At 41.7% G+C, this 13,664-nt stretch overlaps 1 protein-coding gene across 1 annotated transcript in view; it reads left to right on the forward strand.

Annotated features, from left to right (window-relative positions):
• PTCHD4 (patched domain containing 4) overlaps positions 1–13,664 on the forward strand; it is a 178,289-nt gene that overhangs the window by 65,179 nt on the left and 99,446 nt on the right. The gene's annotated exons all lie outside the window — the stretch shown is intronic.

The raw sequence follows: 13,664 nt of genomic DNA on the forward strand, positions 1-13,664 counted from the left end.
AAGAGCATCCTTCCAATTTAAATTTCTTGAAATTTTTTGTCAGTTCTCACTTTTTGTTTACCGCTGGTAACAGAAAATTATCTCGCAGATAAGTGAAGTTATCTCAGACAATTCTGAAGTTCCCTTAGAAATATGGTGACTTGAATGGTCATATATTGATCCGACGTGAAAAACCTGTCCATTTTATTATTTAATTCTAACCAGCAGATGTAGTAAGTTGCTAACATTATTCTTCATGCAAATAAGCTATTGCTTCATAAATAGGAGCTCATTTGGGTTATTTCTTTATTATTTAAGCTAATTTCTGTCTATTCAAGGTGTTGCTCTGGCAAATTAAATTAGAATTTTGGACCCCCACCCCCTCAACTGCCCCGCCACACACACACACTCACACACACACACACACACACACACACACACACACAGCCATTTCCTTGCTTAAAATATCCTGCTGACTCATGTGGCCCTGAGTGATCAAATGCCTCTTTACAAAGAATTCTGAGCATATTCAATGACCTAACCTAACACGACTCTTCATGACTTGTTCAGTCTTCATAGATGTCTGGCTGTGAAACAGGAAATTCGTGAGGTCACCTCTAAGGGTTTTCTTTGTATTGCGGACAGCAGAGGAGAGTGTGGCTTTTTCATACTCACTTTACCCGGGCTTTTAAAAAATATCTGAGATAAATTTTCTGGAATCTGTTGTTACTATGTGCTAAATATATGATCCAAAGAAGTCCCTGCTTCTGTGGAGAATAACCAAGTCAAGGACAGAGGATACATCATAATAATGAAATGCAGATTTCTCATTAAAAGGCAAATCCTTCATCTCCAAAGGCTGAACAAGATGCAGCATCACTTGACTGGCAGGAATTTCCTATTAAGGAAATTTTCCTATTGAAAAAATATTCCAGCTGAAGACTCTTCTTTGGATCTGAACCACTTTCATTTCAACGAATTGGAACATTTGAGGGTATTGTAAGCCCATGTCCTATAAAAATTTATTCTGAGATAATTAAATAAGTGTCAGCAAATGGGTTGCCATCCATTATAATCCCTCCTTTGTTTAACGTATTTTTCCCATCAGGGATGGTGAAATGTTCCGTCAATATAGACTCTGCAAGGAGTGTTTTCGGTTTTCTGCACTGTTTAGCCTTTTTATGAATTTTCCTGTCCTTATCATCCTCATTCCCATGGATTCTCCCCCCAGCATCCAGTCTTCCCACAGCCTGTGAGCTGTGTGACCCTTCTCAAGTGTTCACCTATAGCCTGTCTTAAACGAACTCCCCATACTTTCACTGGTTTGTATCTCCATACACAAGTCTGCTTGATGTTTTTCAGGGACCTAAGACTTGATGTTTAGAGCTCCGCCCTGGTCCCCTCATCCCATGCAAATGTGGTCTTCAGCTCGGGGAGTGCCCCCGTGGTCTGCAGGGCTCCGAAGCCCCACTGTGGAATCACTACCTACTTCTCTCTTCTTTCCTTCCTTTCTCACACTCACTCAGGCACCAAGTTCTATCCATTGTACTTCCTAAATTGCCCTTTATTAATGCACTTTCTCTTCTCTCTGTTGCCACCTGTTCCATTTAGGGTTTCACTACCCCTCACCTGCACTTCTGTTGGAACCCACTTGTCTACCGTCCTGTTGAAATTGTTGTAACATCCCAACACGACACACATAGGCATTTCAGACCATCCTTCCATTTGCTACCAGGGGTGACTTCTAACCCATGTATCTCACCAGGTCACTTTTAGTTTTATAAAGACTTTCAGCGGCACCAGGTTCAGATTTCTTTGGGTGGTACCCAGGGTCCCTTGTGATGTCTCCCTCGGGATCATCCCCCTTTTCTGGTCCAGATGAGCAGTAACAAACATCATTGCTCAAACTGCTGTTGGAGGCAGCGTGGGCCTCCTTTACCCTCCTACACCAGGAGCCCTTTATCGTTCCAAATTGGGTAGCTCCGTCCTGAGTGCCACTTTGTTCCTTTAGAACCTCACTCAGTATTTCCTGGTGAACAGCTCCAATGCAGTGCGGACAGCTGCCGGCACTGGCTTTGAGGGAGGGTTGTTTTTGGTGTGTGTTATTATTGGTGTTTTTAACAGTGCACTGACAGCAATATGCATTTGAAAAGGCTCCCCTGAATACCTGCTTATGTAACTGATTGCAGTGGCTTCAAATAGCCCTGATCTTTTTCAGCCAAAACAGACACCCACTTACCAAGTGAACCCTGCTTCCATAAAATGCCTCCATGTAAATGAAAGATGTTAGCTTGTGTTCTTTACATAAACTCTGTAAAAAAAGAGAGCCTTTCACCTTATTCTTAAGGAGGCCTGACATAGTCGCCTCGAATCCTCTATTGGCAAAATTATAGGGAATTAATCTGTGCTGCAGTAAGGGAGAGTGACAGAGAATGTTCTTAGAGACCAGTGAGCCAGCCTTTTATACTTTTGTGTCTGCAAAATCGCTTCGTTTGTAGCAGGTGCTCTGAGAAATGCGTTCTTGGTTGAGTGTGTTCAGCTGAAAGCAATGTCTTTCTGTACTTGCATTTCTTACCCTGCATTTTTCCCTCCTCTTCACTTTGATCGAATCAACTCATCTGAATGAAGATATCTGCGATCAATGGGGAAGATGAAATACGTGGAGTTTCTTTTGACACTGTGTTAGACACAGTGTGCTTGGCATCCTTTGAACAAACATCGGTGATGCCTCTGGCCTGTCACAGACTATGGGAGAGAACACTGAACACCGAGAGCAAGCATGACGTCTTGTTCTGAAACAAATGCTTTTCAAACCAAAGTTTGCTGCAAATTACCTTGATGGCATTGTTTTCCTTGGAACAATCCAGTAAGGTGATCGGATGACACGTCAACAAACACAAAATAAATCACGTGGGTGTAGGGTAACCTTCCCTGGGTTTTGCCTGCTGCCACTTTATACGTGAGATTTAAAGACGAGTGACAAAACAGGGAAGCTCTGGGAGGCTCCTGATGATTTCACCAGGCGCTGTTAGCTACAGGAACTTTGAGTGGGGCGGCTCACTGTATGATGGATTCAGGAGTTTTAGTTCTTATTTCCATCACAGTGTTCGCTGCAAAGAAAGCCACAGAGCTGCAGCCGGCCCTGTTTCCACTGTGGAGTTTGTCACATCCAGAAGCCCCACCTGTCTGATGCCGACACGCAGGCCTGTCTCCATGTCTGAGCCCAGCGTGTCTTGAGAAGCCCACAGTGCAGGAGCGTAAACTTCATGAACTCACTTGTCCCAGAAAATTTACTTTGGTAATAAATTGTTCTCTGGACTAGGGAAATCCTATGTCTGGGTGATCATTTGGAGTTTATTAAAACAAAATTTGAACCATCTCTTTTAGGTTTCCCCTAAAAATACCAAGTACGGTTTTTCCTCTGAACCCGCATGCAGCTGGGAGCACACTCTTGGTCATATGGCGAGTGGACGCTCAGGATTGGAACAGGCAGTCAGGATCTTTTGTTCCTCCTTTTAGCTAAATATACCCTACTTAGCGAGCCCTGGAAATGTTTTGTGTTTGCAGTGTAGGCTGAGGGTTGATGGAATGTTTTTGGTGCCAAGGGGCCATGGTCTGTTTTTAATTCGTTTTAAGATCATTGAATCCCTCAACCATCATTTTGTAAGTAACTGTGAGACAGCCCCTAAAGATAATACCGGGGGTGCCATTCCTCATCTAATATCATCAAACATGTCTCATAATAAAGCTCATGTGCTAGACAGTCCTGTTTCACAACTACAGAAGGAGGCTCAGAGAATCTGAGTAACTTTCTAAAAGTCACGGCGGTTCTAAGCAGCCAAGTCAGCCCTCAAATCCAAGGTCTTCAGACTTTGAAGCTAAGCGGCTGTCGCCAGCCGTGTGGCCCGTGATGCTGAGGTGACCTGGTGTCACCACCAAGGCAACCAGGTCACGTGACCTGTCATGTGTGCTGTATGTGTTTCCTCTGCAGGATGGGGAGGGATCTCAGTCCTGTTCTTAACATTTTGTAAGAGCAGCTTTGGAAGAATTCTCTGTACTAAAGTTCTGTCCTTTGCGAAGAAAGGTGGTGATTTGTTGAAGAGAAAAATATATTGATTGTCAAATTATGAGAAATGGGGCTGCTGAAACTTGGCACTCTTTGGGAAAATTCAGAAGCAAATTGAAACCAGCCTCAAACTGGAGTGCAATTTTGATTAGAAGCCTTGTCTCCAAACTCCATGAAATAGGGCTAGGTAATATGAGAAGTGACACAGCTAAGAGGGATATTTATGTGTGGCCAAGCAGAAGCTGCAATCATGTTTATGTAGTGAAGGCAATTACACTCCCAAAGGCTGGAATGTGGGTTGATCCGCTGAAAATAGGCCCAATTTTGAATAATAAATTCACAGTGATGATTACTTTCATTATAATGAGACTATCTTAAAATTTTCCCCTCTTGCCTAAAAATATAAGTAAACCAGTTGTCAAAACCAGATGGGATTATGCGTCATATGTGTCTTTACTCACCGTAACTTACTACCACCTAACTTGTTAAGGTTACTATATGTTCCAAACCAGAAAAGGGGATATAAGATCAAATTAAAGGTTTTAATTTGTGAATATTATCAACTAAAAAGCCTTATGTAGGTATGAAACTAAGAGCACGTGTAAGTTAGCATTCCATGCGTTGATCTCATTTAAATAATAAAATAACATGAAATGTAACCTGCCTTACTAAAGCTAAAGTCCACAGTCATTAGACATAACTTAATATGCTTCTGACTTACTTCCTTGCTTAACATACTTAACTCGCTTGAATCAGTTTTTTCCTACATCAGACGAGCATTTGTAAGTGGATTGCAGAGAAACTTTAATGTTAGCCTCAAACAAAAACAACCAGAAAGGTATTTTCTCTTCCTCTCAAGGAATAAAAAGGGAAATTTATTTTCTAAATCTTTAAAGATTTCTGGATAATCTTTTGCAGTAAGTTAAATTATCAAGCAAAATCAAGCACTTTGCTTTCGAATTAATTTTTCATTCAGGTATTTTTAAGGTTTTAATTAATTTAAAAAATTTCACCTCCCAGAGGCACCCAGATGCTCCTTTGCTAGACATCCAAGAATACAGAGTTTAAAAATTAGCTCATGTACTTGACTAAAATCTATCATGTCAACCCAAATGTTGTTAACATAGTTACAAAGGTGAGCCCCTCATCTCCTGTGTTGAGAGAGGTAACATTTAGCTCCCACGTGCAGCCAGAAGTGGGAGACCACTTACTTTCTTGGCTTTATTGAAAAGCTTTCAATTAATTTAATATCTTTGAGGCTGAATGCCTTGGTAGTGGGAAAGAACAATTGTAAGGCTCTCATTAGAGTGTCTATCACACACAGCACTTTCAAAGCATGTCTGTCCTTTTGGGGATTAAAAAGAAAAGGTAATTTAGCAAAGATAAAATGGACTTAAGCAAGCGTTGTATTCTTTATCTGGTGTTTTACTGACATAGTTCAATAATTATCCCTAACTGTGGCTTTGCGGTTGTTGCCTTTCAAGTAAAGGAAGGACAGAGGTAGGAGCTGGGAGAGGAGAAAAATGAGGGAATGGGGCCAGAGGAGAGGAGGTAGAGAGTGAAAAAAAAAAGTGGGAGAGAGAGAAAGGAGGGGTAGGGGAAGAGATGGATCAAGAAAGAGGTAGGGAGGATGTTCCTATAAGACCATGAGGTCTTCAGACCCGAGTCAACTTCAGTAGAGAAACAAAGTGTTACCCTTGTTGTATCAAAGATACAGGTAACCTCATCCACAACTGCAAATGAAGTCTATACCGTTGGCTGCTTCTTTTACGATATGTCGATTTCTCTACATTTCCCTGAGATGCATGCCCGCTGCTAGTCCCCTTTAGCCAGAAAAAGGTACCACCTTCATTTCCTATCTTCACTGAACTTGGAAGTCTAGTTGGAGTGATAAAACAGATAATGTAAAAGGCAACACATATTCATTATCAGAAGAGGCCGCTTTGAAAGAAAATGTAATACAATCTTGGAAAGCAAAGAAAAACAGAAATTAGGAAAATGGAGTCCATAAATGGTAACACTATCTTCAAACTGCCTAAATTAATGGCATATCTCCTGGAAGTTTTAATCAATCTTGTAATCTAGTGCTCTATGATTATAATTATCCAGATAATGTAAGAAAGAGAAATCAGCTTTTGCTTATTAGCATGATGTTTTATGCATAGCAAATCCTCAAACATATTTTTTTGTTTGATTGGTCAGGTAATTTGGCCTTTGTTTTCTGATTAAAGAAAAAAAAATGCATGGGAAGGAAAGATACAAAGACAGAAAATTAAGAAGAACCTCATGAGGAGCATTTTGGAACTCAAGTTCAGTACAAGGGGAGCAATGCTGAGCCACCAAGGTCCTCATGGTCTTTTCTGGGAAAATAAAACATTTAGCCAAGGGCAAGGTCAGATCAGTTAAGTGTGTGTTAGTGCTTTACCCTATGCTTAGAAGCCAGGAATCTGCTCTTACTCACCTGTAACTCTTCAGTAAAATACTGCTGTTCATTATGTCTCAGTGGGCAAAAACACAGTTCTTCATGAAGAATGAACCAACATAACTCAAGTTGACTTGGAAGCCACGAGGCAGACTGCTTAGAACTTGAGTCTGGGAGTAAGGGAGTCCCAACACCTGGGCTTCCCTCCTCTCCCACCGCCTGTTCAAGTGAAATTTGATAACAAGTCTTACCTAATTTACCCCTCCCACTCCTACTTACCCTTTATCCTGTTCCTTTAGCACACTTATTTTTATTATTTTAGTTGATGAGTCAACAGGTTTTTTTTAAAAAGATAATATAAAATAGCCTAAATAACCAAGAAGGCAGACATGACCTATAACTTTCTAGCAAATAAGAGCCAATGCTAAAATTTTGACAATTTCCTTTGAACCTTTACACGTGCATGTTTATTTTCACGTGGTTGAGTTCGTGCTGTAGGCATGTAGCTCCGCAGCCCTCAGCAGTTGTCTTGATTCTTCAGGAGCACCTTCTGAGTTCTAATGCCCTGTGTGGCTTTCTTTTCTAGTCCTCTGATGGGCTTTGTTTCCATAACAGAAGTATAAACGCTTCCAAAGAAGAGACTTTATCTTCCATTTATTTGTCACAGCCTTGTTTTCTGCACATGGACTAGAATTTTCCTTCCTAGACACTTAACATGGGTGTTGTTTTAATTTGTTAGATTTATGGAGGTCATTAAAATAAGGAGGTTACTTTCAGCAACCCCTGCACCTCTAGAAAGTAAGTTTTTCTCCAAGAACCCCTCAGCACTCCAGAAGATGTAGTTCTTTGGAAAAAAAAAAAAAACCCAGGTGTGGGGGAAATTTAGTTCCAGAATAGTGAGCACTCTGTCACATCTGAAAATCTTTTTTTGGTGTTCATCCAATCAGTTAGGGAAGTCTTGGCTTAGATCAGTTAGGTAATCAGTTAGGCCAATCAGTTAGTTAGTTAGTCCAATCCGTTAGGTTAAATCTTAGATTAGAGGATGCTGTGAGGAAGGCAAAAGAAAATGACCCCATGTCCCATCTCTAGTGTCCCCCCCAACCCCCAAGGCACACCTAAAGTTCATTTTTCACATTACAGCCAAAGAGAACTTTGGAAGAGGCAAATCTCCATACTCACTACTGGTTCTGATCTCTGTATTCCAATCTTGCCTCCACTCATTATCAAAGTCCCAGGAGCACAGTACGCTTACCCTCCTTTCTAAGCCTTTGCACATGCTATTCATTCTGCCTGGAAGACCATCCCTCCCCGTTCTCACCAACTAAGTCCCCATCTTCGCTTGGATGGCTGTTATTCATGCTTCAGGTCTCAGCAGAGATGCCACCTTCTTTGGAAAGTCCTCTTAGTCCCTGCCAGGCTAGTGATTCCATCTCATGGAGGTCTGTCTGCCTCTGGAGTCTGTTAGTCTGGTCTGCTGTTCCGCCCAGGTGTCACTCTCCTTAGAGAGCATGTGGTTGTCACCTAGAGTCTTTCTGGGAGAGTTTCTTAGCCCAAAGGAAAGACTACAATGGCTAATGGTGGACTTTCAATCCCTCCCCGGAAGGAGGCTGTCTGCATTCCTCAAGGGCTCCTGCCAGCTTCCTTTGTATGGATCTGCATCAGAGCTCAGTCTCCTTTAACACAGAATATTTGTCCGAAGGGGTCATTGTGATCCCTTTGTGAAAGACTCACTTAAAATAGTAATATTATTTTTAATGGAAATTTCAGAGATAGGGTCACAAATATGAGTTACAGAAGAATAAAAGGGTCACTGTTATATGCTTCGCACTTAATGTAGATATTGATTCTACTTCCACACACTACATATAAATGTGTGTAAAGGTTTTGTATGAGTTGAAGAGAAATTAAATGTAGTTACCCTAGGTGATAAGCAAACCAGTATAGTACAGAGGATGCTCATGAAATAGACACCTGAAGGAAAAATGAATTTACTACCTAAGAAATAAATTAATTTCTCTGGGCTACTGAGAGATGATTTACATCTCGGTAAAGTGAGGCAAATTCTTGATCTTTTTCCATTTGAGGAAAATTCTGTCTGGAAATTACTCTAAGAGAGGAAAAAGCTACTGGGTCTAGATTTCAAAAAAGGATAAAAAGCTTCTTGTTTCTATGGAAATGAACATGGGTCATCTTGTGTTTCTTATTTATTTTTTTTCCCTTGGGGCAGACTTCTCTAGCCTACTTTGTATTTGTCTCATGATTTTACCACGGATGAATCCTTAAATACAGAGCTAACGAGGTCTTTAGAGAGACTGTAAGCCAAATATTTTATTTTGGAGATGAGGGAGTTGGCATTCAGAGAAGCCAAGCATTTTGTCTTCTGTCACCCTGCATGGAGCAGCAGGACGGGAGCTTACAGCCAGGTGTCTGGACCCTGCGCCCTCTGTTCCTCCCATCTCATTACAGACATTTGCTGGGAAGTGTGGAATGATATTAAAGGGCTAAGTAAATCAACAGTATCACTCAAATATTTAATTTATGACGTCCTAATAATATCCAAACACTATCCTAAGCGTTTTATATGCATGAACACCCTTGATCCTCACTGTGCTTTATGATTCTTACTTAACCAATAATAAAGCTGAAGAGACACTCACAGCTCGTCAGTGTTGACCCTGGGACTCTGAGACAGTGGACTCTTGAGTCTATGTCCATAACTGCTATTTTATTCTTCCTTTCATTCAAGTCTATTCACAAATTAGTCAAACATATGCACAGTTGTGTTAAGACTATGAGCCAGAAACAGGAACCAGGGGATTGGCTGTGCCACGTCGCTGTTTAACCTGACGCTGATTTCCTCTGGCTGAGCCCCCGTGTCCTGGTGGGTGACTTGAGGCCACTTCTGAATACCCCTCCCTCAGAGAGGGGCTGGAAGAGTTACCCAGGATAATGCAAATCAAGCTCTTAAGTCTTAGGGCTGAGTCTGCCACACGTGCAAAAGCTAATAGGCTAGAGTGCTTTGTTAACCTTATTTTATCTTCTCATTGGCTGAAGTGCTTATTTCATGTCAACAACACAGAAACCTTGCGTTTTTAACCTTCCTCTTTGGAAAAAAAAATCAAAAACACACCACTGCACTGTTCTAGCTTAGTAATAGGACCTGAGAAATATGATTTATTCTTTATTAACGCACTTTAATGCTTTAAAGTCTTCATTTGGAAAATGACTTTTGGTTCTTTTTTCAAACTAATGACCTTGTAGGAACTTGCTTTCTTGTCGTTTGCTCGTTTTTGCTAAAGTGAAGCTCTAAAGAGGAAATTCAAGATAGCTGATGGTTTTATTTAATCCTATGTTGTGTGTATATCCAGTGTTGAGAATAAAACAAAGAGAGATGTTAGGAAATAAACATGATTTTAAAAAAATCTTATTTAAACAAACCACCACCACAAATTGTACCTTTCCTTTAGAAACGTCCCTACCTACCGTACATGGGGAGATTTTCCTTCCAGCAGTAAAGGTCAACTGACCAGCTAAAGCTTTCCAATATCCTTGCTGTGTCCACCTCATCGAAACTCATGAGACACAGAGTGACAGCTGAATGGGAGCTGTGCTGCCAAAGTATCTTGCAGTCACAGAAAGCATCCTCATGTCCACCTCGTGCTTGTATGAACAGATATGACACAAACTTCTCTATAATTTCAAAGCATCACTGAGTCATTTTTGTTCTCTGCACAATAGTTTATGACAATAGTTCAATGTTTCTTTCCTCTCCTCTCTCTTGGAGAATTTGTCCTTTGATCTTGTGTCTGTGAGTTTAATTTCCTCTTCCACTGTGGAGGTGTGGATGGGGTGGGTGTAACTTTAAGAGCTACAAAGTAGTAAACCTAGTAAGACCGAAAGAACACCAGATCTTACTTTTCTGGCATTACTGCTCCTGGAGCGATAACGTGATAAGGTGCCTTCCTGGCCGTGAGACAGCGATGTGACCTGTAATTCTATTGATTTCACCGTGGCACAGTTTACCTTCCAGAGGTGGCCTGGGATGACACTTTTTCATGCTGCATCAAGAACCCGAAATACTGCAGGGACTTCCTAACTGACCTCCTTCCTTTAGAGTCACCCCGACTCCCTAAATCATTTGCCACAGTGCAAGGAGAGAGCACTCCGCAGAGTAAATCAAATACCAGTCCCCTGCTTAACACTCCCCAGTGGTTTCCTGTTACAGGACAGTTAACAGCTCCTTACTAGACTTAAACCTTTCATGGCCCTTACAGAAGAGGCCCCGCTTCCTTCTCCAGCCTCAGTCCCATCACGTCCTTCAGTTTCTTGACCATCACGTGCTGTTCTTTGCCTCCAGGCCGTGATGCATGCAAATCCTTTCCCCAGGTACCAAGTCCTCCCCCTCTGTTCACTAGCTTACTGAAAATGCTTGGTGCACAGTGAAAGTAGGCTAGATAAAAGAAATCTTAAAAAGGATAAAGTTTACTTTTTCTCTACCAGCCTCTCATTTCTATACACACCTCTCTTCATCTGAGTTCCTCTTGTCCTCAGACACTTGGTAAAAATCTTTTACATTTTCCTGTTCTTAGTGAAGTCGCTGCTAAAAAATAACCCTTGAGCAGTGAAATACACCTCAGGATGAATTCACTGAGTCAGATATTATGGAGTGTTTCATATATACCAGGCTTTGTTCTAGGCCCAGGGAAGTGACCAGCGAGCAAGATAGGAAAGGTGCCAGCTCTCAGCAAGAACATGTTGTCATGGAGGAGACGGGAAAGGAGGAGTTAAATCATTAAATAAGCTTATTTCACATAGAAATAGTTAGTAGGAAGAAGATAAAACAGGGCTAAGTAAAAGAGTGACTGCTAAGAAGGAGGTGATCACTTTAGAGCTTGTGGTTCAAAGGGTCACTTTGAAGCTGAGACCTCGGTGAGGAAGTGGCCCTGGCCATAGAGGACCAGACAAAGGGTCAGCAGGTGCCAAAGCCATGAGGGGAAAATCAGTGCATTCCAGGAGTAGGAAGAGAGGCCCGAACAGCTGGAGCAGAGTTCAGGGAACGAGGTCTGAGGGCTAGACCAGCAGCAATGATGTGGCCTCACTGAGAACTGTCCAAGCAGGCCTGGGCTTCAATGTGTAGAACAGACTGAGGAAGAGCAGAAGTGGACCTAGGGATATGGGTTAAATGGGACTTAAATTCATTGTAAACTGGTGATGTCAGTGCAATTCACGGAGTGACAGAGCTGAAAAATTTCTTCAATAGTGTGTAAACATTTTTACTCATATGCTCGTGTCACTCATTTTATAGATGAGAAAAATGAAACTTAGAAGGGGAAATCAACCAGCCAACGGCTTCTTATCCAACTGGCCTGAGATGCACACTGCAGCCCAGGTCGCATGACTCCGGGTCACATGATTAAGTGTCCGCTCCATTATTCCCACCTGACTTCTGGCAGATCCAGGGCCAGTTGGATAATTGCAGTATATGTTATATTCATTGTTTCTCTGACACAGAAGCACCTATAAATTGATTTGTTTGGGAAACTACCGCCCCTTACAAAACAGTAGAACTAGCTCTTATAAATAATGTATAAAAGTGTCTTTCTCAGGGTGATAGTGAGTAGGGTAACTGGGCCGATGGTTTGTACAAGGTGCAGACCGTTCAGTAGAGCTTTGGATTTAAGGGTGTCCGAAGACCTTGTTTGTTTTGTCTTGCTGCGTGCTGTAGGGTAGATCAAGAGAGAGAAATTCATCCTATTTGTTACATTCATTTAAATATAATGAGATGAAAGCATATCTTTTATGAAGTAATTTTTGTAAAAAGTGGAAATTAGACAATTTCAAAAGGAATGAGAGCAGCTAGCCAAACCTAATATAGATCAGCTACTTAAAAATCTACACTTTGCCTTTTTTAAATTTTGACTTTTGTCCAGGCACATTATCAGCACCCTCTTTGATCCACTATAATCTCCAAATGAGGCCTGAGGGATGCATAAATCTTCGTTCCGCTGCTAAAGCGGATCCCTGAGAAGTCTTTTTGATGACAGAAATGAGTAAAGACAGATGGAACTGTTCCTTCTTAGGTGAACAAATAAAGCTTCTGAAATACTTTCTTTTTCCAATCATTCAAAGCACAGGTCAGTGTCACAGATAGGATTTCAAAGAAGTAGAAACCAGGGTAGCATGCTGGGGCAGGATTTCCTCCTCTTTCCCCAGAGCTGCCCTCCCTTTCCATCTGCATCTCACCAGAGGACCCCATAGAGTTTACTTTAAAGAGAGCCTTGGGAATCTACGGCCAGAATTTCAGTTTGATTTTTATATGGAAAAAAAAAAAGATGGGAAAATTACAAAGATGCTGTGGAAAGTGGGAGATATACCAAGCCAAGGGGAAAACAGCCCTCAAAGTACGTTCTTATTTAGAAATACGTTTTTCATTGAGAGTTGGTCAGGTTGAGTTAAATAGAAAGATCGTTTTTATTTAACATGCGGGGGGAAATGGGTCCACAGAGTGACTCCAAAAGTTGTCTCTTGCAATTCTTGATACTCCTACCTACAGTGTTTGTTCTCTCTGTGCACTTCTCGAACGTTTTGTGTTTCAGCACACTCTCAGGGATGAGGGTGGCTTTGGAGCAAACACAAAACAGGTGCCTCAGATGCAGGTGTCTGGTCTCAGCAAGTCCACAGCACTTGTTACACATGTCTCTTGAGTGTCCAGTGCCTCACAGCTCTGTGAAAACAACCGTGGTTCCCACACTGTTGGGTTTGTTACCCCCCTGTACTGCCATCCTAGAAAGAACTGCTTCCTGTTCTGACTCTTCACTTTCACATCCTCACAAGACAGAATTCTTGCCTGATGCAGCAGACACACCACCTGTTCACGGCATAAGTTTTCCTTTGTGCCTGTGTCTCTTCCAGGACCTGACACACACTTTCAGAACTGTTCTCCATCTCGCAACCTGCTACTGGGTTTGACATTCCATCTGACAGCCATTGCCACTGAAGTACACGACAGTCGCAGCGAATGAGATACATCCAAATTGATTACAATTTGGCGACCACTGTCAGCGATCTCTTTCTGAGTGTCAGGAACACGGGTTGAGAAGTACTGCTCTGAACCTGTTGCCACAACGCAGTGTCCACCTTTGTGTTCCTTAAAGATGAGCGATCACCTCTCTGATACATACCCTCCTCTTATGATCT

Source organism: Vicugna pacos, chromosome 20 (assembly GCF_048564905.1).
Source record: "Vicugna pacos chromosome 20, VicPac4, whole genome shotgun sequence".
Lineage (NCBI taxonomy): Eukaryota > Metazoa > Chordata > Mammalia > Artiodactyla > Camelidae > Vicugna > Vicugna pacos.